General features: G+C 37.4%; 1 protein-coding gene across 18 annotated transcripts in view; it reads right to left on the reverse strand.

The window, feature by feature from the left end:
- The window catches only part of SUGCT (succinyl-CoA:glutarate-CoA transferase), a 323,214-nt gene that overhangs the window by 19,767 nt on the left and 277,455 nt on the right, over positions 1-25,992 (reverse strand). For 2 of the 18 annotated variants that reach the window (XR_012054643.1, XR_012054642.1), the window contains one exon: positions 1,777-1,878. The exons of the other annotated variants lie outside the window; for them this stretch is intronic. The gene's annotated coding sequence lies outside the window, so the exon portion shown is untranslated. The remainder of the gene's footprint in view (positions 1-1,776; positions 1,879-25,992) is intronic. 18 annotated transcript variants of the gene reach the window in all.

The raw sequence follows: 25,992 nt of genomic DNA on the forward strand, positions 1-25,992 counted from the left end.
AGAGTTTGAAGAAGAAATAAATTCCTAAACAGAGCATCTAGATTTCCGTTTCAGCTGGTTACATGCAGATAAGCATCCTACTTATATACACAGATGTACTGGTATTATATAGATGCATGCACACTTGCACTTACAATGAGATGATTACAAGATAGATATTGATATATATACACACACACAGCAAACATACAACCACTTCCATTTCTAAGACACTGAGATTCTTAGGTGCTTACTCTCCACATAAAGGATATTATTTACAACAGGACAGGCATGGTTTCAGGTTGCTACCTTCTCAAAAAAGCCTGATCCTTATCGAATTACATCTTTGACATTCCCAGTACAAATCTGATGAGGAGCAACCATTGGATAGAGACATAAAATTCTAGCACTTGCACTCACTTGCTATACAGCTTTACATAAAGTAGTTACTCTGTGAGGTCGTGATCCAGCAAACCATTTCAGCACATGCTTAAATAACCCAGCCTCCTCAGCTGCAATGAGTGATGATGCTATTTTTGCTGACTTAACTGTTAGGTTATTGTGAAGATCTCAGTAACACTAGCATGGAGAGAAGAATTTTTTAGAGCAGCTAGAGCATTACAACCAATATGACCAATAAACTTTCCTTACAACAACAATATACTTTTTCTGTGATCCACACCAATCTGCCTGGCTGCAGCAGGGTTGAGAACTTTACACTTAGTGAACACCTTCCCTTCATGGTGTGTGTCCTACTCAGCCCTAATCTCCATACTGTCCACAGTCTGGTTTACCGCTGTGGTATACCACAGCCATACCACTGTCTCATTTGCACTGGTATATCCTGTTTTCTTTCCAAAACAAACTAGAACAGGTGAGAGCAAGGGGCAATGAGAGTGCAGACCAGAGAGAGTGGGGATATTTAGCCAGTGGCGTCTGTGAGCTGTGAATGTCCCTGTGTTGCAGACTCTTAGAGATCAGACATAAAGAGCAGGAAAAGAGGCAGTGATAGACCAAAACCTAGAACATGTCATTCCTCCTCTGCAGGAAGGAAAGAATGGCTCAGTGATGAGTAGGTATTCAATGACAAGAAATTCATTTATTGTGACCTTAAGGAAATTTATCTTTGTCCCTGTAAAATGGGGATAACAATTCATAAGTGGTTCCCAATATGAGGTTTATGATTTTATCCATTGCTTTGATGAAATTATAACAGAGCCATTAAAGTATCTAAGGCAAAACAGCTGTATTTTCCAATTGAGTTTATGCAAAAAAAAAAAAAAAAAAAAACATTGGTCCAAATGAAAAGCCAAACTTTTTAAAAATTTTGTATGACTTATTTGTGACAATAATGAAATAGACTGCTATGATTACTAAGGGCATACTGCAATACCAGAATGGACACTTCCTTGCTTATTTCAAAGACAAAAGCAAGGTCACTTTGAGAATTTATGCCCAGGAATTTTCATCTCCTGTGGAGAACTAGTTCTAAGAACAAAGACAACTTTATAACTAATACCAACTGAAAGTGCCAAATTATTTGGAAACAAGTGAAACTGCTATTTTTTTGATGCAGGCACCTAGTCAGGAACATGCCTACTACCTGCCTACTAGATCAGAACAGAACTCTTGAAGTGATTTTATGCAAGTAGCTTACAACTGCTTTCAGATGGATATGATTTAATAACTTTGAGAAAAGACTTTTAGCAATTCAGATCTCAATGGCCGTATTTCTGTCATACATGAAAATGGTCTAATCATCATGTTTCAATTAGCACCTCTTACAGCACAACTTACTGTCCTTGTCTCAGTTTCCTCTCAACATACAGATGACAGATTCTGAAAAGGATCAAATATTATAAAGTCTTCCAAAGGACTCCTCGTACAAAGGATGAGACACTGAAAACAAAGAAAACGAACCTTCATTTTAGCATTAGCAGTGTGCCTTTAAGGCATTAATAACAAAGGCTAAAACAGCAACAGAAAACTTTTCCAAACTGGTTATGTTTAGCTGTTCTAATTCTGTGTACTGCTCCAAGGAATTTGAACACCCACTGAAACCAAGGATCTTCCTTTACACAAGGAGACATAAAACAATCCCGTCGACTTTAAGGCAAGTAACTTCCAAGAGATTAGCTAGAGCAATTTATTTGCAACAGGTTTGCTGTAATATTAACTTTTCACTACAAGTACACAATGTTTCTCTTTTGCAAAACAGCTCCACTTCTTTTTTCTATCAGAGGGCCACCAATCCTTCGTGCCAGGATTTCATAAAATTAATAAATCTACTTCCATAATCCTTGGTGCTTTTACTGACAAATGTAATAAACTATGCAAAACTCTGCAAGCCTACTGGGATTCACTTTCTTTTTTTTTCCTTGACAAGCTTTACAGAGTAGCACATGAGACATGCTCATGTGCTGTAAACCTAATCCTTAGCAATTTCCTCTTTTCCCAAATAACTCAAGTATTTTATGAATAGTGAAGGATTTCCTTTATAAGACAACACTTGTTGTTTGTTTTGGGTTTTTTCCCTATGTGAGTTCTTCTCAAGGAAATACACTTTGAAACAATTGTATATAGACTTTCAAAAGACACACTTCTAAGGAAACAGGTAAAACTTGACTGAAAAGTAGGTGTCCTTCACTATAAAAAGAACTGAGAAGAACTGAGAGAGAACTGAGAGAACTGAGGCCAAACCTGATGGACCTACAACCAAGGGAGTCTTTCTAACCCTCTCACAGCAGGCATTTCAGTGCCACTTTTTATGCTTTTATCTCTGTAAAAGATTTGCCTTTCTTTGTTGTTGCAAATCACATATAGACTGATTTTTCAGCATTGATGAGCCAGTGAGGTCACATAGGTTCCTAATATTTTCTGTTCTTAGTTGTCCCCAAAATTTGGGTGCCCACCACTCCATCTGTAACAGAATGTGTTGTCCTACTCATAGAACAGCCACGCTTACATGCCTGTCTTCTGCAGGTAGGCCTGCACCTCTGTCTCTGACCCCATCCTTTGCCTTCTGGAATTTTAGTTGGCAACTGTGTTAGTGCACACACATGGGCTGACAGTGATGTGATGTCAAGTAATCTTGTGGAAACAATGCCAACACAATGGAAATCAAAGTATACTATTGCATTGATCCATCTGCTAAAAAACTCTGATTTTTTGCTACAGAAAGAGCAGTCTGAAATACAGCTCTTCAGGAAAAAGCACACTGGTTCATATCATCTTCCTGCTACCCCACATAATGGCTCTAGTCACAACTTTACCTTATCCTTGTGCTGCTGAGAGACACCCTTGATTTGCCTGGGAAGTGGGGAATAGGGCACACAACTATTCCATTATTTCTTGTTTATTCTGAAAGGACCAATAAAGGGATAAACACAAATCTTAGCTGGAATGACTGTAATAAAAAGCAGTTGAGTATGTTTTTTGACAGTTGGTTACCTTCAGGAAGTCTCAAGATAGTCTAAAACTCCCTCTTCATCAAGAAGAAAGACTGCTCAAAATTTCCTTAAACTGACAAGCAACTCTTAAGAAATTAATCAAATTGAAACAATTTTCATTTTCCTACACATCCAGCTCCAAATGAAATATTACAGGAGTACTGAAAATCTGAAGAAAATGCCCCATGAGGCATAGAAAACAATTAGTGGCAAGAAAGGAGACTTATTCAGTGCACCCCTCACCCTAGAAGTCCAAGCCAATTACAGTAGAAATAGTCAGTGATTCAGCACAAAGGTTCCTTGGCAGACTAGTGAGGAAAAGGCACAACTCCAGCTGGGTCACTCAGAGAAAAAAAAAAAAAATGCAGTAGTGCATCATAAGGGCAGGATTTGAGTTTGCAGACCTTAAAAGGGGGTCATTTAATTCAATTAATATAATTTCTAAGAGGACCTTCTTCATTTATATTTGCTCTCAAAACATAAACCTAAGAGTCATTTGTAGTCAAAAGGGTCAAAAAATCCTGCAACCATCAAGGGTCTCTCTCATAGCTTAACTCAAGAAACAATGCATTTCTGGAGGGGCAGACTCTGATACACTGGGAAGAACAGATTGCAATCCAAAATTTAACCATCAAGGGATTCTGTCATCCTTTTCCCTGAAAAAAAAGAGGAGGGCCAAAAAGAGGAGTTTCAGGTAGTTGCTCTGAAGACGTGTTGAAGGAGTCGTGATTTTAACTGATGACAGAAATAATCAGAAAAGGAAGCTTGGGGGTTGTTTGGGGTTGTTTTGTTTTGTTTTGTTTTTTTCCCCGACAAGGGAGCCAAAATTTTGGTCATTGTCAGAGACAAGACAAGATGAGATGCAGACCTTCTATCTGCCATAGACTGAGAACTCCAGTTCTTGAGTATGCATGAAATGTTTCTAAAATAATCTTGGAAGAGCTATAGATTAGAAAAATTATAATGGAGAAGATAAAATAGAGGAAGGAATCACAAAATGTGGAGAGAGTGCACAGCTATGGAGGCAATAAACAAAAATAAAGAGTTAACTGTTTAGGACCCAAAATACTAGAGAGACCACGAGGAGGAGAGGGGAGTTTGATCTTAAAAGTGATGAAAAGGTGACAGATGCATACCATTGAGATTCATAAAAAGTTCTGGAGCAAGAAGATGTGAGATATGAAGCAAAGTCATCAACTGCAGCTGAGGAAGTTCTTATGATCACAAGAATTTTTCAAAATGTTCTCAGCCAACTCTGGTTGACTTGGTGAATAATGCAGTTATGTACAGGAATGAAATAACTGAGCTAAGGGACAGTGTGGTAGAGGCCAACAGCTGATTTGACAAAAGACAGCAAAAAGAAAAAAGCTAATTTGAATGAATAATGTCTGAAAAAAGCCAACTGCATGGGCTTAAGCTTCAAACAGAAAGAAAAGGAAATGAACTTCAAGATACATGCTTGGCTTCTGCAGTTGTCCAAGAAGTGCTTTTAGCAATGAATTTATCTCAAAGATAAAGCTGTAGATAGAAAAAATATTTGTCTTCTAGGAATATTTTAAAAACATATATATGTATGATCCTACTTGCCTAAAAATAAAAATATAACGTTAAAATAAAAGCTTTTAATATTTAAAAAAATACCCTAAACAAACTCCATGTCTTCTTACCCTTCTAATAATAGAACCACAAAATACCACAATACAAATACTGTTCTTGTAAAACTATTGTCCGAAAAATTATACCAATGGTTCCAGAAGTGTGAAGTTCATTAATTTTACAGTCCAGCAGGAAGAGTATGTGCATATGTTACTGTTCCACAGCACTCATATAAAATATTTAGAACATAACCATTTTAAGGTGATACTGTCAATATTTAAATAATGCTAGATCTCTTTTTTTTTTTTTTTTTTTTAATGCTATTGTGTCAGATAACACTTGGCAATTTTGTAACTAAAGGAGAACAAGTGTTTTATTTCTTACTGCTCCAACATGGACTGCCTGCAGTTTTCACAAAAGTTTTCAGACGAGGCTGTGGAATTTCCATCCTTGAGGTTTTCAAGGCTTGATAGACAAAGCCCCAAGCAACCTGGTCGGTATCCAGCACTTAATTCAGCCTGCTCTCTCCAGCAGGATTCTAGAATGTGCAACATCCATTATGAAGAATTTCAGTATATGCCTCCTGGGAGATCATCTTGGTAATAGACCCCTAGCCAAGCATGGTGTTCATGACTCAATTGAGCAAGTAAGATTAAAAAACATGCAGAGGTAAACCTGGTATTTGAACAGCTTCATTTGATGAGGGAGTGAGAACGATAAACTCAGTATCTGACGCAGGGAAATGGGGTCAAATCTGACTAAGAAATAGCAGGTGGATCACAAGTAGTCTCCATCAATGTGTTTTCTGTATTGCTTTGTACTGAACTTGTGTCTCACATAAAAGATTTAAAATATGGTACTATATCACTTTTAATAAGATTCAGTTCTACCTGTGTCTGGGTTCTGGACAGCACAGGGTTAATTTTTGCAGTAGCCTGGAGGGAGAAGGGCTAGAACCTGGAGGTTATTCTGTACCAGCTCAGGCCATTTCCTGGGCAGGGGAAAGGGAATCTGTTCCAGGGAGAAGGGGTTCCTTCCAGTTGAGAGAATGTGGCAGAGGGAGTGGTCTGGTATTGTCTATTATTGAGGGTATTTTCCATGTGAATATTTTCTTTTATTATACTCTCTGTCACTAGCATTGTTGCTGTTAATGTTTGTTTTCTTACCTCAGTGCTGTTTCCAGTTAATTGTTCTAAATATCAACTTGTGATCTTTACCTTTTGTGCCTCAGGTTGGAGGGAGAGACCATGGTTTTAGTGGGAGTACTAAACTGGAGATTACCATTCCTAAACCACAACAGCCTGCAATGTATGGGATTAACTGACTACATTTCAAATTGATTTTTTTCAACCAAATAAGGCTCTTCCTGCTTTCACTTCAGGAAAATGTGAAATATGGCTGAAGGTTTTCCAAGGTGTCATGTTATCTTGAATCTCAAAAGGCTTATGAGGCCTGCAGTCCTTTCCCTTTTGCATGGGGGAAATCGGAGTGGGTGAAGCATCTTGTTAGCAGCAAACTGATTTTGAAGACCTCCTGGATGTCCCTGTGTCATCCTTCATTTTACTGCTGAGACCTGTTCCAACAGATTTGGTTTCAATCAGGCCAGTAAGCAGTGCCTAAAAATCAGTACACTTTTTAGAAGCACCTCAACCATGGCACAAAAAAAACACTTCTCAAAGACTCACGTTTTAAATATACTAAATACTTACAAACCCGAGAAAGCAGAAACACATAAGCCTTTTCTCTCTGCCTATGGATATACATTGGCCCTGCAATATGACACAAACATTAAATGTTCAATTGGAAGAATAATTCTTAGCCACCTCTTTCATAAAAACCTGTCACTCATTTGTAATATTTTTTGACTGATAAATAATAGAGCTGCTTCACTAAGCAATTTAAGTCATATTATTTACAGCTGAAGAAAAATGAGAATAGCTTAGCGAGGCCAAAAAATATGATACATTCATGCAAAATAAATCAGATTTATATTTTTTTTTGCCATTAGTTTGAGAAGATAAAGAATAACCTTGTCAAGTTTTACTTTGCTTGGCATTGCATTTATATTGTCTGATGAAAGATCTTGAACACAGAACTTCATGAGTGTTAATAAGTTTCAGTGCTATTGCTGATGTGCTGAGACTAAATCCAGATGGAACTACTGAAGTATTGCTGTATTTGGGATGTCTAGGCAGAGTCCTTAAAAACAGCACTTTCAAAAAACATTCAGTGGCACCTAATTTTTTTTTTTTTAATCATGTGGGGTCAAATTTTACACCACTGTGCAAAAACTTCTCAAGCAGACCCTAGAGAAAGCATTTTTACAGTTTTTGGGGTGATTTTGTTTTGTTATGTTTGGTTTTATTTTTGTTGTTGTTTTGGTTTTTTTTGTTTGGTTGGTTGGTTTTTTTTGTTTGATTTGTTTATTGGGTTTTTTTTAATAGGGTTGGGTGGGAAGAAGGTAAATCTGCAACTCTGACATTTTCCTCTAGAGTTCCACTGCTGTCCTCCTGTGTGCATCAGATACTCTTGCAGTCTCGGTGGCTGCAATAATGAGAGTACCCATACATGGAGAGGAGCTGGCAGCCAGCACTAGGCAAAAGACCGCTCCTCATGTTGGCCTTGCTCTTCTCAGCTCTTCTCAGAGAGCACGAGGCAGACAGACATTCCTGCTACCTGTTTGTACAATTGTAATTGGTTTTCAAATCCTGTGTTTTGACCTGAGGCTTCCATTGGACTAAATCCAGCCACTGCATAGAATGTCTCAGCAAAGCTTCCCCACAGGCAGAGGAGCCCTCCTAGTGAATAAACAGGGCTACTCTCCAGTAGTGGTCCATTCCTATGCTGCAATGCTTCCAAAATCACCACCAACGGGGTCAGGAAGAAGAAAAGTTAAATAAGGGAGGCATAGTAGATCCATTGTGTTCTGAAGCTCCTGCCATTTTCCATCACTTTTGCATTAGAAAATGGAACATTTGAAGGCATCTTCAGGGTACATACTTATTTTGAGTTATTGCTATTGGTTTTTAAACTAGACAGAGGCTCAGCTGGACCAAGATGTGTACAGACAACTGGAAGAAAACTACCCTTAATCCAAAGAATTTACAGACTGAGTTTAAACTACTGAATTGGGCATCAGTAGTCTCAAAAATATGGCAAGAGATATCAAAACATCTGTATTAAAATGAAAAGTGAAATAAATAGACAGAAAATGCTCATCTTTTTTGCATAATCCAAGGTCTATGTTTAACTCCTAGCAGACAGAACCTGCTTTTTGCACCTCACACAGTTCCTAAAGAGATAGTTTTATCGGAGAAGAATATATTGTCAAATCACCCATGAGGTAATCTCTTCTGTACCTTTTACCTTCACTACCAGAAGCAACTCAGGAGCTGCTCTGCAAACTAATTTTAAATAACTAAAATATTCATAATAACAGCTGCAACCATTTGCTCCATGCTGACTTGTACTATTTCAATGCCTTTTCATGATCTTTATCAATTTTTGCTCCTGTATTACACTCAAGATGACTTCATAGGGAAAAGGCCACTTTTTAATTTTATCTTATGTCTGCTGGGAGAACAGCATATATGGGGATCTGTTCTCCAAACATATATGTTATAATAAATAAATTAGGAACTTCCCTACCACTGCTAATTTGTCCTATACAGAATTCAGATTTCTAAGTTAACTTCCTCACCAAATTCATGTCAATAAATTATACAGAAATGTTTAATCTAATTGTATTTAAGAACAGCCAGAAACTTTGAAGGGTTTAAGTAACGAGAAAAAGAAATTCAGAGAGGCTACTTATTGCATTGTACAAATAAGGTGCCACATTACAAAAACCATCTATCTTGCATTAACAATAGATATTTAGATCCTCTCTTCTGAGCTTTCTATCTTTTAGGAACTCATAGCAAAATAAAATTATAAATTCATTAATAATCTATGTGCTAGAGGTAATTAAAGAAATAATGCTTGTCCCATTATATCTTGAACTAAAATCTACGGTGTTTTTCCAAGAGCAGGAGAAGCCAAGAGTACCAATTATGGTGCTGTCATTTAAACAAGACAGCATCTTTCTCTGATCAGACAAGCCAAATGTATGCATGAAACCACTTTGTAACAGTTACAGTGAGTGTCAGTAATTCTGATTTCCAAGTATGAAAAATGTATGTAACTTAGTTAACAATGCATATAGTAGATGTAACCTCAAATAATTGTTTGCCTCGTAAAAATTTGGAATATGAGGAAAAATAATATTTCTCAGCTGTGGTGCTGGCTGTGGTTTTAGTTTGTTTTGCTTTTCCATTAGGAATCTGGTATTTGTGGCTGACATTTTTATTGCATTAATGGCAGGAAACAATATGAAAAGAATGCAGACAGAAGTGGAAAACATTAGCAGAAAACATTTAGATCCATTGCAGGGACATTCTAATTATGATGGTGAGTAACAGACATGCAGCAGAAAAGGCCAGGTTCAGTAAGTGAGCATGGAATGCACTTCACATTTTAAATTTGCGTTTCAAGTCTAAAAAGCTGAAGAGTTGCAAAATGCTAGAGAACCTTTGTTTTCCGTTTTACTAGATATGGGTCCCTTCAGTTCTGCAAACTGCAAAGAACAATAGCACGAGACAGCAAAAATTTAAAGCCATAATCTAAGGGATATCATCACACAGCTTCCCAGAAAGTCTGATTATAAAAAAGTCTGGAGTTTAGCCTTCAATTTAAGGTGCTGTTGGCTAAGTTTTTTGTCTTTGAAAAAACTGTCTGAGTTTTGCGCTTTTGCAGCTAAAGGCTGAGGCATGATGAAAATTTGGGGTCAATGTGTCATGCTTAATTTGTCATTATAAGAAGCACAGGATATTCTGTACTAATTGCACTTACAGCCATATTTATTTTCATTAAAAAGCAACAACAAAAACAACATCACTGTTTAGTTTTACTTGACAATGCAACGAATCTTGCCATTTGCTGAGAAACTGAACACACAAAAACCCCCTTATCACATAATTTATGTACAATTGGAGATGCATCTAGTTTTGTCTTATTAAATGAGGACCAGATCTAACCACCAGTGAAGTTAACAGAAGACTTCCCCTTACACTTCAGCAAGCATTAGATTAAAGCATTGTTTTTTGGTGAGTCACAATTTTCTACAGCTGTCATTTTATCAATGTTGCAGACCTTATTTGTATGTTTCAATGCACACTTTCTTCTTATTTTGAGCTTTGGGTGTTCTCTTGTGGGCTAGGAAGGATGGCTTCTTCAGGAACTGATACATTTATTTTTTGAAGACAGCTGAATGTGAAATGTATTGAACTAAATATAAGTTAGTTCAGCTGCAAAGGTTAGCAGCTAAACTTTGTACAGTGGCTTCAGTTGAGTCCTACAAACATGTAGAAGTACCTATTGACAAGTCCCATAGGTTCAAATGGGACCTACTCATGTTAAGAGGTACTGATGTGCATGGCTGTTTGCAGGATCAAAGCCCCACTATGAAACAGAAAGAAAACATCCCCTTGGAGGGAGCTACTGAACAGAAAATACATGAGGAGTAAGAAACAAAGAGATATTTCAAGATGAGGTACCTCACTGAGAATAGATGAGTCATGGAAAAGATGCTAAGTGATTCATTAATAACAGAAGCTTAGCCAATAAGGAATGTACAAGTATGAAACTAATGACTGTGCTTTTACAATACTACAAAACTATTTGCTTTTGTAAACTTAACATAGGAATAATTTTCTCCCATTCTGAAAATTTATTATGCAATTAGTTGTCACTTTTATAAACTATATACATGGCTGTGATAACGGTGGCTCAAAATACTAAGGACTTTACAATTTTTGTTTTAAAAAAGAAAAATACTAGGAACTCCAAGTCCTGCCAATTTTTCCTCCCTGCCAAGTCCTATTAGCATAAATGAACAGTTTATTTTAAGAAATGCCTGATAAATTACTCTACACAATCAGTAATGAGGGTACTGTCAGCAAAGGAGAATCATTTCCAAAATTTACTTGGCACAAATGAGTGGTTGACTAGCTCACAACCATGTTACATGGCCTGAGGCCCTGTTTTATTCCATAAATCAGTGATTCTATAGAAAAGGTAGCTGGGCAAACCTGGTCTGTTTGTGCATTTTCTCCTTCTTAAGAAAAATTAACACGTTCAAATCATCTATAGGACTATTTTGATAGCTTACTCTTCTTTTGGCATACTGAAGCTCCAACCTAAAGTTACTGCCATAGGTTGTATGTTAAAATTGCACATCTTTTTAATCACAAATTACAAGAAACAAAAACATGAAGAGAAGAATTATACCATTTCTTAAGAAAAAAATGAAAGGCATGAGTCTCCATCATGCTTCAATTAATCTCAACATCAGTGTGTTATCTAACAATTCAATTCTCTTTTCTTTTTAGAATATAGTTTCAAAACTAGAGAGGAATCCCTTGGCATGGATTATTGTGTCAATTAGCAACTGAAGCCAATAATCATTCATCATCTCTTCTAAAGAATCCCTGGAAAAAGTCCCTGAATACTTAATCATCATTGCTATGGAATTCATTACATTAAAGCAGGGAGAAAACCTTTCAAAGAAATAATTTAAGATAATAAGGTTTTTTTAAAAAGCTCTAAGAAATCACTTATGCTCTGTTCTCCCACCACTGCAAATTACTTCCAATTGTTATTCCTCTTTTAAAAAAGTTTGATTGTTCCTGATTTGTCCAGACTACTCTTCCAAGTCCCAACTGATAGTTTTCCCACACTCCCTTGCAGACTGCTTGACTAGTTCAAATATTTTTTATTCCAGTTTTCAGAATATTTTTAATATAATTTTATCTGCACATACTTTGTGTATCATCTGCTAAGTTCTTCACATCTAACAATATGTTATATATGTAGTTAAACATTTATGTCTAAATACAATGTCTAACACAACATGAACGCACAGGCAGCCTATAAAAAACACAAATGAAGATAAAAGGCCCCACAAGTCTTGTGAAGTTTCATAGAAAAAGAATACACACCAACAGCCTCCCAAGAGGTCTGATATGAACCCCAATCTGCTTGTCAGTGCACAGCTGTGGTGTTGTTAGTGAGATGTTGCACTATCTGCCATTTGACAAGGAAGCAAAGGGTCTGGAGAGCTGAAGAAAACACCCTGAGTGCAGGAGAGTGCTGTGCAGACCCACTTCAGGGGCTGAATCCCCACACAGTGGCAGACAGATCTAGAGGAAAAGTTCTCCATGGTACATCCAAAGGTATACATAGCTACTGTTAAATCCAGAGTGGGCTAACAGTCATGACGCTTTGAGGCTTTTATTCAACAAGGAGTTTCAGTCCTGATATAACTGTGACAAAACCAGTGTCTAACAAGGTTTGCAAGGACAGTTTCTCTTCTCTGGGAGAAGGATTTTAGCCATGGTAAAGTTTTCATTCTAAGAAACATATGCATGTTAAAATGTAGCCTGAAATTTCAGAAAGATTTCTCTCTGCATAAGTGTAACTGTGTGAAACAGCAAGAAATTATATACTCAGAGACTCTAAAATTTCTCAAGCTTTCTCACTTTTCCAATATTAAGTTGATTCCAGGCAGCTGCCTAATGAAATGCTGCTTTTCCAGAGTGAGGTTCAGAACACGAAACTTTACTTAACCTGTGTAAAGCACATACCACAACTTTCTCAGAGCACTGAGGAACAACAGAGCAAACCTGCCAGGTCAGACACCTTCCTGGAAAGGCTGCATTTCCTCTCTCAAGCACAGGATTTGACATCAAAAGGGAGGAATGTTTTTCACTTTTTGCGTCTTATCCTGATGTTGCAAAGGGTACTGGGGATAAGCAGAAACAAATCTGCAGTGCTTTCTAAGATTGTTTTTTTCCTACTGTTGTGTAAGACTCTATAGACTGCTTACAGGTACACTGTAATGGAATGGTAGGAGCGTTTACACCACACAGGGCTGCATTCTTCTGCAGCTACAGCTGTACAGTCACCAGTTCTGACCACAGAACACCTTCAAAATGGCCTGCAGAATAGTTCTACTGAAACTCAAGAATATAACTTAAAATCAAGAGTATAACTTAATATTGCCATTGCCATGGCCATATGTAATTTTATTTTACTTTTCCTTCAAGCAAACTATAACAATTTTTGAAAGAATGAGATTTTGATTTTTGTTGGCATCAAGATTATAGTAATTTCTTTTTTTATACTCCCTTTTTTAACACTTACTTACTCTGATTTGTATTTTGATTTTGTATGGGTACTATCTTCAGATTTCCCTCAACTATCATCAACGTTTAGTTTCTATTATTGCTGCAAATGGATTTTTGATGGGTGAACCAGACCTATTCATCTACACAATGGTATCAAATAATCAACCTTTTTACTGATTTTTTTACTAGTTCATTGCACTCTTTATTGTTTCCTTTTTGCACGGTAGACTTGATTTATCTGTGCCAAGGTAAAAATTAGGAAGGGAATGAAAAATTAGGATTAGTGAAGGGAAAGAGATGCAGGAATGTGAAAGCTGAACAATGCATCGTGAGAAGTATTCACCAGTACTGCTCTTTCTTAAAAGCTCTTTATTGCCAGATTGTCTCTCCTGTTGCCCTTTGAGCATCCAGGCTAATGTGATCCATTTTGAGTTAATTTTGAAGTCTATTGCCTAAGTTTCAGGCAGCTGGTACTGTTTGTTTATATATCCTCCAACAAGTCATACAGCAGCTGCAGCAGAAAGCTTATCTATTTGTTTTATTATTTTATTTTTCTTTGTTTTCTTCTTTGTATTTTTATCAGGGCTGATATTTCATGAAGCTGTGCAATGTCCTGTGGTCAGTCAGAAGTCTGAGCATCTCAGATTGCTATTTCTTTGCTCCTATCTGAGCATGCTGTCTTGGTTGTCATTTCATTCAGATCTAAATTAGTGGTCTGAAATGTATTTCAGGCACATTGTAGCACCCTCTAAGTCCTCTAGGACTGCTGTTAGGTCTCCTTAAAAAAAAATATTTTGCATGTACAGTACATTCCAGAGCAACTTCCTGTCAAGTGCCCCTTCAGACTGCCATGGTTGGTACACAAGCTGATTTACTACTGCCTGGTCTTCAGGGGGCTGTGTGAAGCCCAGCACTGGAGATGAATATTTTGTCTTATAAAATCATGTCTAGTATTCTGGAAGGCATGTCTTCTTGAGTGCATCTATCATATGGGATTTTCTTGGGAAGTGCCTTATTTTCATATTGTACTGGTAAAGTTTTACAAAGAAACATGCCCGAGTACAAACTCACACTGCTGTCCATGTTCCTTCAAGCAGATTTTGGGCTAGTGCTGACAAAAAGCATGGCTCTGTGTTTCCTTTTTGCTTCCTGTCTTTAGTAAATGTTCTGGGCTGCTTGGTATGCATTAGCACTTTGCCTAAGCTCCTTCAGAACAAAATAATTTTGCTTTAGCTACCCTATAGAGTCTTAGGAGCAGTACCTCCTAATTTTTTAAACACCTTGGGCAATTCCAGAAAAAAATCACTATGTCTAACAGACATTGGACTGCTTTCATTTTAAGTGTTTTCCTAATCACGCTGACTTTTCCAGGGTCTTGCTGACATCTCTCCAGATGTCAACTAACAGAGAAAACATAGTTTTACTCAAGTTCTACATGTCTATATTCAACCTCATATTTTGCTTATTACATAGTGACACTGACTGTCTCTTTTGTCACATCATTAATTTTTAATAGTTCTGTCATCAGCTTCAAGCCACATGTTTGGGAATCCTTCCCGGCTTCAATTTACATTGCAACACCTTAGAAGTTGGGTGCAGGTCAAAAGCACTTACACCAGGCCATTGTCTTCCAAAAGGTGCGGTCAGTGTTGTCACATGGCTCAAATCACAGAGTGGTAAAAGTCTTAGCCTGTCAGAGGTGTTAACTGGATGATAGCTTATAGAATAAGTGTGTATTAGTGCTGACATACATGCATACAATTATATGCTTTGGTGTTTGGCAAATGAAAATCCTCAGTTTACTCCAAATTTTTCTCAGGAACTATTAGGTATCTGAGTCATTCTCTAAAAGTTTCAATAGACATAATCATGTCAATTCATGTTGAGTTATCAACTATTTGATATTACTCTGACATTATCAAAAATTGAATTTTAGCCATATCACTGTGTTGAGGCTTCTTTCTGACTTCATTTTTGTGTGTCTGATTCCCTGAAGTGTGACTGTACATCTTCTGAAAAAAAGAACACACACAGAGAACACTCTCTCCTCTACCATGCTCAGGAAATTAATACTTTGTGTATATAACATCTCTTGACTGTCAAACTTTTTCTCTACAGGCTGCATTTGTTGTTTGGCTTCAAATACCTGCATCATGAATTCTAATTCTCCAGATTAAAGTTGTCCATCTTGGTAGGATTAGGTTGCTGATAGCTTCACCATCCAACTGGAGTCAACTGATTACAACCTGATAGAACAGTTCTGAAAATAAACAGGCAGGCATTGTTCTTTGCATCCTTCTGTACAATTGATTTATCTGGACTTATGCAAGACAACCAGAAGACAACTTTCTTTAAACTGTAATCTCTATGTCCTCCATACCTATTAAGACTTTATTTCCCAAGCTACAACACATTGGACAGAAAATCTTGCTGTGCTCTCTGTTTTTTCTATGATTTTGTTGGGAACCAGACAGGGTTTGTACTGTCTTGTGTATTGTTTCACTCAGTACATACCCTGCAACCCAACACTTGCATTCTTGTACAGTCTGCCTCTGTCCTGTTTCTGAATTTCCTTTAGTTTGTCCCTGTTCTGCACTGATGACACTGTTTTTATCCTCTTGCTAGACAGTTCGGCTGCCCTTGCCATTTGAAGAAATTTATCTGTTTCTTTTAGCATCATCCTCCACATGCTGGAATCATTTGCCCCATATATGTTTCTGTCTTTCATTAAGTGATCTTTTACATCTCCAAAACATGGATGCCACATAATGTGACTGTGAGGAAGGCATATATTGCCCCTTATGTTTCTTGGGTTCAGATAAAAACACAGTCACAGTCCCTCCAGGGTCACAGTATGTCAAATACTTTTATTACCTGCTACGATGTTTTAGGTATTATTTGTACCAACTATGTCTCATTCACTTCTCTTTTTAAACAGAAGTGAGAGTAGAAATGTTTTATTATACATTTCTCATCATTACACTCCAAGCCAATGCTTTATTCGCTATATATCAGTACTGTTATGCTTGAGTAAGGATTTTTATATGGAAATTAAGTTTATTAGTGGACTTAAAGTCTCATGTCTGTTCATTGCCTCATGTCTGCTTCTTTTCTCTCTTTAAAGCTCCTGTTTTGTCTTTCAATAATGTTTTATTCTTGTTGTTATTGTCACCTGACTGCCTATTGTATCACACTGTTTTTACTGCATAAGGCAGGCAGGGTGTGCCCCACATCTGAGAAGCCCAATGTACTCTACTACATTACTTGCAGAGATCATTCAATTGTCATTAATATCCCAGACACAAGCGCACAAACTAGCTCTTTGGTGACTTCTCCATATCCATTTTTCCTCTTAAAGTCCGTGCTTCTCTGTGACAGCTTCATGTCTTGCTCAGCAAGGATAGACTTTTGAGAAGATCAGAAAATAAGAATCTAATGAGTTTCTCTATACTGGTAAAGTAACAGATGACTTCTCTACAGCATATGCTGCCTCACAATAACTGCTGTCTTTATTCCATGGCAGCTCCCCATTCTCTCTTAAGAAGTATGCCAACAATTTATTTTAAACTTGTTGCTGAGAAAAATGTTTCAATTCTTATACAAAGCACTGAAAGCTGAGTGTAAGACAAACTGTAGAAGAATATCTCCCCTGGAACAGTAAAACAGACATTTTGCCATTGAGGATTTTGAACACTGCAGTCAGAACCAAAGGGTGAAGCCAATGCACAATGTCACTGACTGATGACAGCCCCTAGGACAAGCAGAATAAAAGGAGTGGGAGGAAATCCCCAAAAGATCGCTTCCTTTTTCAGCTATTTGAGCATTAGCTATTCTGCCTGCCCTGTAATTTCTGTGACCTCCAAGCCTCCCCAGGATTATGAATACCTATTGTTGACTTAATTGGCAGAATAACAAGAAACATCTGCCAAACTAACCCAGTTTCTTAACCTCTGATGGTCTCAGACACCCTATGACTGAGAGAGAGAATAATGCATTTTGTCTCTATGAAAAAGCCTGGAAGAGATCCTTCCACCGCTCAGGGAGACATTCCTAGTGTAAATCAAAGAACCAATATACAACAGAAACTTCATAAAGGCTATCTTCTTGTCAGGTGCTCATCTAATGTGGCTTGTGGAATATATCCATAATACTAGTGCTAGGCTGGAAGGGTAGAATTAAGTTGATGAAATAAAAAGGTCAGGTCTTTTCTTTCTTGCTATCAGATAAGTTTTGAGGGAGATGAGTAGAGACACAGGTGGACAGAAGGTATAAGGAAGATGTAAATGAAGAGGTTTTTAAAACAGAATAGAATAAAATGGGATAGTTAAGTTGGCAGGGATGTATAGATATCATCTAATATAACTGTATCACCACTTTAGCTGTCTAGTGGAGGGCTGGATTGTGCTGCTGGTTGTGACTGCATGGAGCTGACTCCAGCAAGGTACTGATGCATAGAAGCCTCATTAAAGCATTTCTCAGGCTTCATCCTTCATGCTTTGCTGTCGCCAAATGTAGGAAACAAGGAAGTCAGATCTTTTGACAGAAGAGACATCCCCTACATCAACAAACACTCCTTGCATGAGGAACTGCAGACCAGAAATAGGTACCATTTCAGGTAGAGTGCCATGAATTTCTGCTCCACTGTAGAACTATCAGAGTAGAGAAATATTCCCGGAGGCATGAATAGATCACAGGATGACTGTAAGCTATGAATGAGATAAAAGCAAATACATTCTTGTGTCTCAGGCAAGCTATTTCCATAGGAAAGGCAGACATTGTGCAAAGCCCTGATGAGAGCTCACCTATACCACTAGGAACATTTCTCATTTTTCAGGTTCAAGAAAGATAACTTCCTTCTGGAGTGAATGAAGGCAAAAACTAAGCCCCCTGACTTATGACCTACAGAAGAAAATGACAGCTGGAAGGAGCAATACAAATGCTTGGAGGCCTATCATCACTTTCAAGAAAGGAATAAATTATTAAGGTTAAGGAAGAAAAGAGTTAATTGAAGTAAAGAAAAAATATGGTAAAGAACACAAAACCATTAGGGACTCCTTTCCAAGAAGGCAACCTCATCATAAACATTGTAGTGGCAAATGTTCATTGGTGAATTGGTGGGAAATTATGCATGCTCTTTACATCTCTGCATGCCCAGGGAACCAAACTCCTACCTTTCATCTCTGGCATCACCACAACAAAACATATTTATATAATATATAAATGTCCTTATTTACATAGTCTGAAATTGCATACTAATTTTGGCACCAAAGTACAATATGACAAGAACAATACCTTCCTTAGTCTTTCATTATTTTGAATCTTAAATATTAAAGGCAAAAAAGATTTGACAGGGTTATAGCTAAGACCTGAACATCTTCCTGCGATACAAGGTAGGCAAATAACTCTTAGAAAGATTAAAGGGAGAAACTAACTCTGAAAGTTATATCCTGTGACTGAAGGGTGTTTTACATCATTTATAAGCATGGCCAGTGGTTGTGTTTAACAATAGGAGCTGTGCAGCTAATTTTAGTGGGACAAGAGAATGTGATGGCAATAGCAGCAGTGGGCTATATTCCCAGTTTGTGACAGTCATCTTCATCAGATGGCAAGCCCCTCAGGAGATGAGGTGACCCACCAACCCCTGGGGCCCTTTTCAGCTCAATAGCAGTGGCAAGACCAAGGGAACACCTTCTTGAGGATCACTGCTGAGCTAGCTAGCCATCCTTATCCCTTGGGGAACCTGGGACATGTCATATGGGAACCAGACATATGAAATGGAATGCAGAAATGTTGCCAGGAGTCCCAGTGCTTTGAAGCACCCACACAGGTGCCCTGTCAGACATGGAAAGGAGTTTTGTCCCTAAGTAGATCAGACCAGGGGCATTTGGCCACTCCTGGAAACCCCTGAGATGGCTCCAGGTAGGGCAGATTAGGGTTTGGGCATCTCCTCGAAGGTGTGAACAGTCTGTGGGGCAGGGAGGTGCCAGGTTTTGCTCACATGCTCAGGAAATAACCAATCACGAGCACTGGGGTCCGGAAGGACTCTTCCCCTAGAGCAGATTGGCACTGGTCAGGGCTCCTTCAGTCCCCTTTGTCTCCGTTGCTGCCTGCTGCTCATGCCCTCTGAAGATGTCCTCTCATGCCCTGCAAGCTGGGAGAGAACGGCTTTTCTTTTTGCCCATGGTGGACTATAAATTGTGCCTGGGATTTATTTTATCTTCCCCTGTAGCACTGAGCACAGCCTGTTGTCAGAGCTCCTTTGGGCCATTTTGGCCAAGTACTGCTGGTCATGTTCCACAGAGGTGGCCCCCATGCCCCTCATATGCTAAATGAAACTTTCTAGACTCCCAGGGCACACCTCAAGAGAGACTCCCAGAGGCTGATAATTATTCATTTGATAAGCACATCCTGGTTGAGGAAGAAGAATGGAATGGAATGGAATGGAATGGAATGGAATGGAATGGAATGGAATGGAATGGAATGGAATGGAATGGAATGGAATGGAATGGAATGGAATGGAATGGAATAAAAATAGAATTGAATAGAGTCCAGCTGGAAGGGACCTACAGTGATCATCTAGTGCCACTGCCTGACACTTCAGAGCTGATAAAAGTTAAAACATGTCTCTAAGGGCAAGTGCCCAAATGCCTCTTCTTCACTGACAGGCATGGAGCAGTGACCATTTCTCCAGGAAGCATTTTTCAGGGGTCGACTACCTTCTGGATAAAGAAAAGTTTCCTGATATCTGAACCCCCCCCCCGATGGATGCAGATTTCAGCCATTTCCCATGTGTCCCGGCACTGCGAGGCCGAGAAGAGCTCAGCACCTCCCTGTCTATTTCCCCTCTTTAGGAAGCTGTAGGGAGCAATGAAGTCACCTCTCAGCCTCCTCCTCTCCAAACCAGACAAGCCCAGTGCCCTCAGCGCTCCCCAGAACACATTCTTGCCAGCCCCTTCCCCTGCTTTGGTGCTCTTCTCAGGACATGTTCAAGGACCTTCACATCCTTTTTAAATGGTGGGGCCCAGAACTGCACACAGTGCTCAAGGTGAGGCTGCACCAGTGCTGAATCCAGTGGGATAATCACCTCTCTTGGCTGGCTGGTGATGCTGTGTTTGATGCACCCCAGGATGAGGTTTGGCCCCTTGGCTGCCAGGGCACACACACTGCTGATCCCATTGAGCTTCCTGCCAACCAGCACTCCCAAACCCCTTTCTGCAGGGCTGCTCTCCAGCCACTCCTCTCCCTGTTCAGATTTGTGTCTACTCCATTCCAAGTGCAGAATTTGGCATCTGGCCAGTCATGGTTTTTTTATGTCACTGGTGATTTCCCAATGTTCCAATCTCTCCAGACCCCTCTGCAAGACCTTTTGTCTCACAGTAGAGTCGGCAGCACATCCTAGTTAGGTAGAACCACCAAACTTACTCAGCTGCATCAGCTGCAGCCTTCATATCATTGGCAAAAATATTGAGCAAAACCTAGAACCTTAGAACTGAGCCCTGAGAAACACCACTGGTAGCTGGTCACCTAAGAGATATTGCCCTGTTCACTGTAACCCTTTGAACCCTGCCATTTAGGCTGCCCTTAACCAAGTGCACATATGATAGTCTTAGTTTACACAGTAAAGGAAGGAACACTCAAGGGATAACACACCTTCATGTAAAATTATTTCATTCTTTCTAATCCAAATGGACACTCAGCATATCCTTTTGTGCAGGATCTCCTTTAGTATACAATATACAGAGAGTGTATGTGTCCATGTTATAGATGTCTGGGAGAAATTAAATCACTGAAAAAAGAACATGCTAAAGAAACTATGATGGATGTGGAGGCAGTAAACCCTAATACACAATATTAGAAAAATATGGAAACAAACCATAAATTTAAACTTATCTACCTTTTTACATAGACAAAATAAATTTCATCATCATATAGATAATATAACCACAATGCAAAATATATATTGTGTAAATCCATTCTTTAAGCCTTTGAAACAGAAGTACAAAGGAAATAAAAACTAATTTGCTATATTTTCTCTTTTTTTTTGGTCAATACATGCAATAGCAATAGAAAAGATAATTTACATCATATCCTGTATGGTGAGTGGTTATATGAGAATGTATTCTGGTACATTTTAGTAATCTGCATTTTTTCCTATTATATAGCTCTCTTACAGCTACATAGATATTAATCCATTTAATCACCTGGGGTTTTATTGTAGGCTGAATGTTACCAGTGGAAGAAGACCACTTGTGAGTGAATTTTATATTAATTGTATCTTAAAATTCCGGGTAAAATGGCTTTCCCAACCAGCATGTCTCATTATTTCACAGTTTCAGTATTTAGGAAGGACTGGAAATACAAGACCTGTGGAAGAAACCAATCTATAATCAAAATTCATAAGTCTTTCAAAGGTTGAGTTGTACACCAATGACATCAGCATCCAGAAGTAATTCTGGAATTAAATACAATCACATTCCTGCCTGAATTGGTGTCTTTGGGTAGATATTCTTAGTTAAGTAGCTAAAAGCTTCAATAAAGTAGAAATCAGCTATTATCCCAGTAGGATGAGCAAACCAAAACACAGTCCTTCCTCTCCAAAGTGGGGTTCAAATGACCTGGTTACTAGGAGAAGGACGTCTTTCCTTTTTACAAGTTAGGAGATGGTAATGGTTACATTATTCAAATAGAAAACGAATTCTTGAACTACTAAAAACTCTTCTGGTAAAGACATTAAGTACTAGAAGAAGAAATTTCCCAAATTATGATTGAGCTTTCAATCTTATATCTTGGCTTTTTAAAGAGCCTCTACAAATGGATCCTTTTAATATTTCTGCATAATTATCACTCAATACCATGGATTGGAATCTTTCATTTTGTTTTGCATACATTAGGCTCCCTATTTTACAGTACATTTTGGTTGATTACTTAGAGTATATTTGGAAAAATTACATTACAAAGCTCTAAATATAGTCTTAAAAAATAGCAGAGCACTTTTACTGAGGAGATGTCTTATTGCGAGTAAGACTGCATTTGTTTAATTCATTCATCCTGAGTTTAAATACTATCCACAATTTACTAAGGCATTTAGCATCAAAAATGTATTCACAACAAATCATATATGTTCTCTGAATGTACCCAATATTTGAAACCCGGTTTATAAATAAATCATTATTTTTTGCCTGGCTTTCAAATTAATTTTTCTTGGTTATCAAAGGTAAATAAAATTACCCATAAATACTGTTCAAAGGCGAGCAGGTAGAAATTCAGTATGATACCAAGGATTAACTTTGTTTTCAATTACAATAATTTTCTTTATACAAGATTTTGTAAAAAAAATGTTTATACACTAAACAAAAAATATTCATATTTCTGAATTTTCTGAATCACCTCTGCTTATAAATTATATGCACTGCAATGACTTAATTCTTCTCTCTCTACAGTTTAACACCAAACAACTTCCTTGGGTTGTCAAGTGTAGAAGAGCTTATAATATATTCACATGTGATATACAAGTGTAATGGATAATTATGTTATTGAAGTATATTACTATATTTCATTGTAACTAGTACCCAGTACAAGATTAAATGCAAAGAATAAGATAAGACTTTAGACTTACAGCTTCTAAATACAATCAATGAAACATTTTGATTCATATCTGTGTACACTTGGGGAAATGAATACCAATCTATGAAAATACTTGAAAATGAGAAGTATATCCTGTGCCTCAAAATATAGCACCTGAGTGAAAACCTTCTACATAAAAAAAAAAAACCAACAAAAAAACCACAACTAAAACCAAAACAAATATAAAAAAATGTAAAAGTAAAAAAGTAAATGCAAATTCCCAGAAATGGTAACATTGCCTCATGGATATTGTTGTGGGTGATGCTGCTTTCAGCGGTAAGCTGTCTAGCAGTGGGAATCTGAAAATCATATTAAAGTAGTAAACAAAGTATTATTTTCTTTCTTGAAATCAACAGGAAGGGTGATTCCCAGGTATCACCACACTAGCTAACATGTTAAAAAGCTTAAAATCTGTGAGAATAGTAAGACTTAGAAGGTAAATGACTTAACAGGAAGATACCAAGGGTTTTCTTTTCTATTCTGAACTATTGCCCCAATTTACTATTTTCCTCCAGTAGGTTTCTCTACATTGTCATTCTTATAAAAGTTCTTGAAGGGTATGTTAAAGTGGTCTCTTGCAATCCAACATTGCTATGCAGCCATGTCAAAACTACACGCTACCTATGTATTCTCCCAACACTTTTAGAGGCAGTAAAAGCTAGAGCATGGTCCCTGAATCTACAAGGAGCAAAAGGACAGGTCAATATTTCTGATGTTTTTTTCTCAGGAAATCCAAGCAAAAATGGGGAGTAGAAAAGTAAGCTATTAAACTCTACATGCAGTTTTGAGATTAAAAAACTACTAAATTATACAGTGGGGACCTTGATTTGTGAGTAGTGAGGAAGTCAGAAAGTAAAACTTTCCTTTCAGGAACTACAACACAAGTCTTATTCCAGCCTTTTAAGAAGGTACTAAAGGTAAATAGTACCAGGACAATGATCTGTGGCACTTTTTTAATATATTTTGTCCCCCTAGGTATGAGCAAATGTGAAGACTAATATGTTTAAAATTATAGGGAAGTTTTCATCATAGATTCACTCATAGAAGGATCTATCTCATAATCAAAGCAATGTAGCTTTTTTTTTTAGCATTAATCTTGTGATTTCTTTAGAATACTATTAAATTGCTATGAGTCTATACAAGCTTGCATGTCTGCATCTGGGTTTGAAATAGCAGATGTGTGCATGAAGTTGTGTGTTGTATAAATTGGATTATGGGAATTGGGTATTAGTGCATCATCAGCTTTAAAACTTTGTTTACCCCACATGTTTATAAATTGTACTGCCTGTTTTCACAAATGGGCCTCATTTTCTGTTCCTTGTGATGTTTCTAAAAACAGCCGGCAAAGAATATTAAAAAGCTTCTTCTAATCTGCAAACTTCTGCTTCGTTTCATCTCTGCATCTAGTTGAAAACCGATGAGGAACACTCTCCACTTACACACAAATCAATTTTTTTTTATTGTCCTGCCAAAGGTACAGTCTCTAAATAACTTTAATTCAAAGCAATGCACTCATATCAAATTTTGAAATTCATTAAGTTATTAATTCCTTTTGATAGATTATTTATTTGCTTTTTATATGGGTAATCTGCTTTTGTTTCATCTGTTCAGTCTAGTTTCAGAGAGCCAAAACAGGGGTTCTGTGTTTTCTTAGTCTATTCTGTTCTGTACCTTAACAGACTCTGTGTCAGGGAGATTTTTCTAATCAGGTCTTGACTCAATGCCTAGTGTTTCAACAGACCCTGCATTAAGCTACTTCACATCTATTCTGTCTTGGTTTAAATCTTTTGCACACTATGTTAGGATGGACAAGCTAAAAAAAAGTTTATGTTAGCAAAAAAATTTCAATATTTGAATCAAATCTGGTGACCAATAGCAGATAAATAAAAGCCCAGTAAAAAAAAATAAAAGGAACATCTAGTCATAAAACATTTGGAAATATTCTTAGGAATTTATTTTTCTCTCAGAATCACAAATGAACTCCGGAATACGTAGCAAAATGGAAGACAGCAAAAGAGGTGGCAGCAATGCCTTATTTTTGATAGCCCAGATTATTAAGGCATTGTTTAGAATATTCAAACGTAGGTCAAAATCACCATGTTAGTTTTTGATTTTGATGTAATATGGCATAATTTCTGGGTTCAACTTTACTAGCAAGAGTGGTAAGTATAAGGAAGAGGAACAAAAATAATTTCAAGTTCACATTGACTAAAAGAACTTACATATTCCCTACTTCAGGAGTTATGGATAAATTAACTAATGTCCAACAGGTATACCATATCTTCTGGTGGTCGGTTCTTAATCCACCGAACAACTAAGTTAACTGTATAAGCCTTATTTTGCCCCTTATTTCTAGCTGATAATTCTTTTTGTAAACTACAAGGAAAAATAGGATCAAATGTCACAAAATATATATAATTTGGGAAAAAATAGTTAATTGTGAGTTCTATTATCTCAATCATTTGCATGAAGATGTGAGAAACATAATTTCATGGGTTAAGAGAATTGTCCAGAGTCAGTCAGGAAGTTTGTGATGCACTCTATACAACTGCAGTTTTTTTCTGTATATGTATAGTACACAGACTGCAATAAAAAAGACAGAGTTACAAAACGATAACTGCAGAGTACTTACACAAAGGACCTGAAAATATATGGGCAATATACCCTACACAGTCTGTCAAAAAGTTATCTAGATAAAATTTTGGTCATGTAAGTACTTTCACAGTACAAAAAGTATTTAAACCCCATGAAAGACACACAAAAAGAAATATACAGTTTCTGTATTAAACTGAAGATACAGGTTTTTTTACAATTAAATTAATCGAGCCTTTAAAGACAGATGCAGATATTTGCCAAATTTTCCATCTCTTGAGGACTTCTAAAAAACACAAATTATAGTCAAACATAAGTGAAAGAAGTAAATTGATGACATTCTATGGTCAATGTGATAAAAAGACAAAGCACATGACCTAATGCCCAGTGCTGACCACAAAATTGTTCAGTCTTGATTCACAGAATGCAGGGTAAGTCCAGTCACTCTTACTGTTGATGGAAAGGCAGGGCTTGGGTCAAGATGATATGAAGGAAGCACAAATGAAGATTAGTCTACTCAGTATCCT

Source organism: Taeniopygia guttata, chromosome 2, assembly GCF_048771995.1.
Source record: "Taeniopygia guttata chromosome 2, bTaeGut7.mat, whole genome shotgun sequence".
Taxonomy (NCBI): Eukaryota; Metazoa; Chordata; class Aves; order Passeriformes; family Estrildidae; genus Taeniopygia; species Taeniopygia guttata.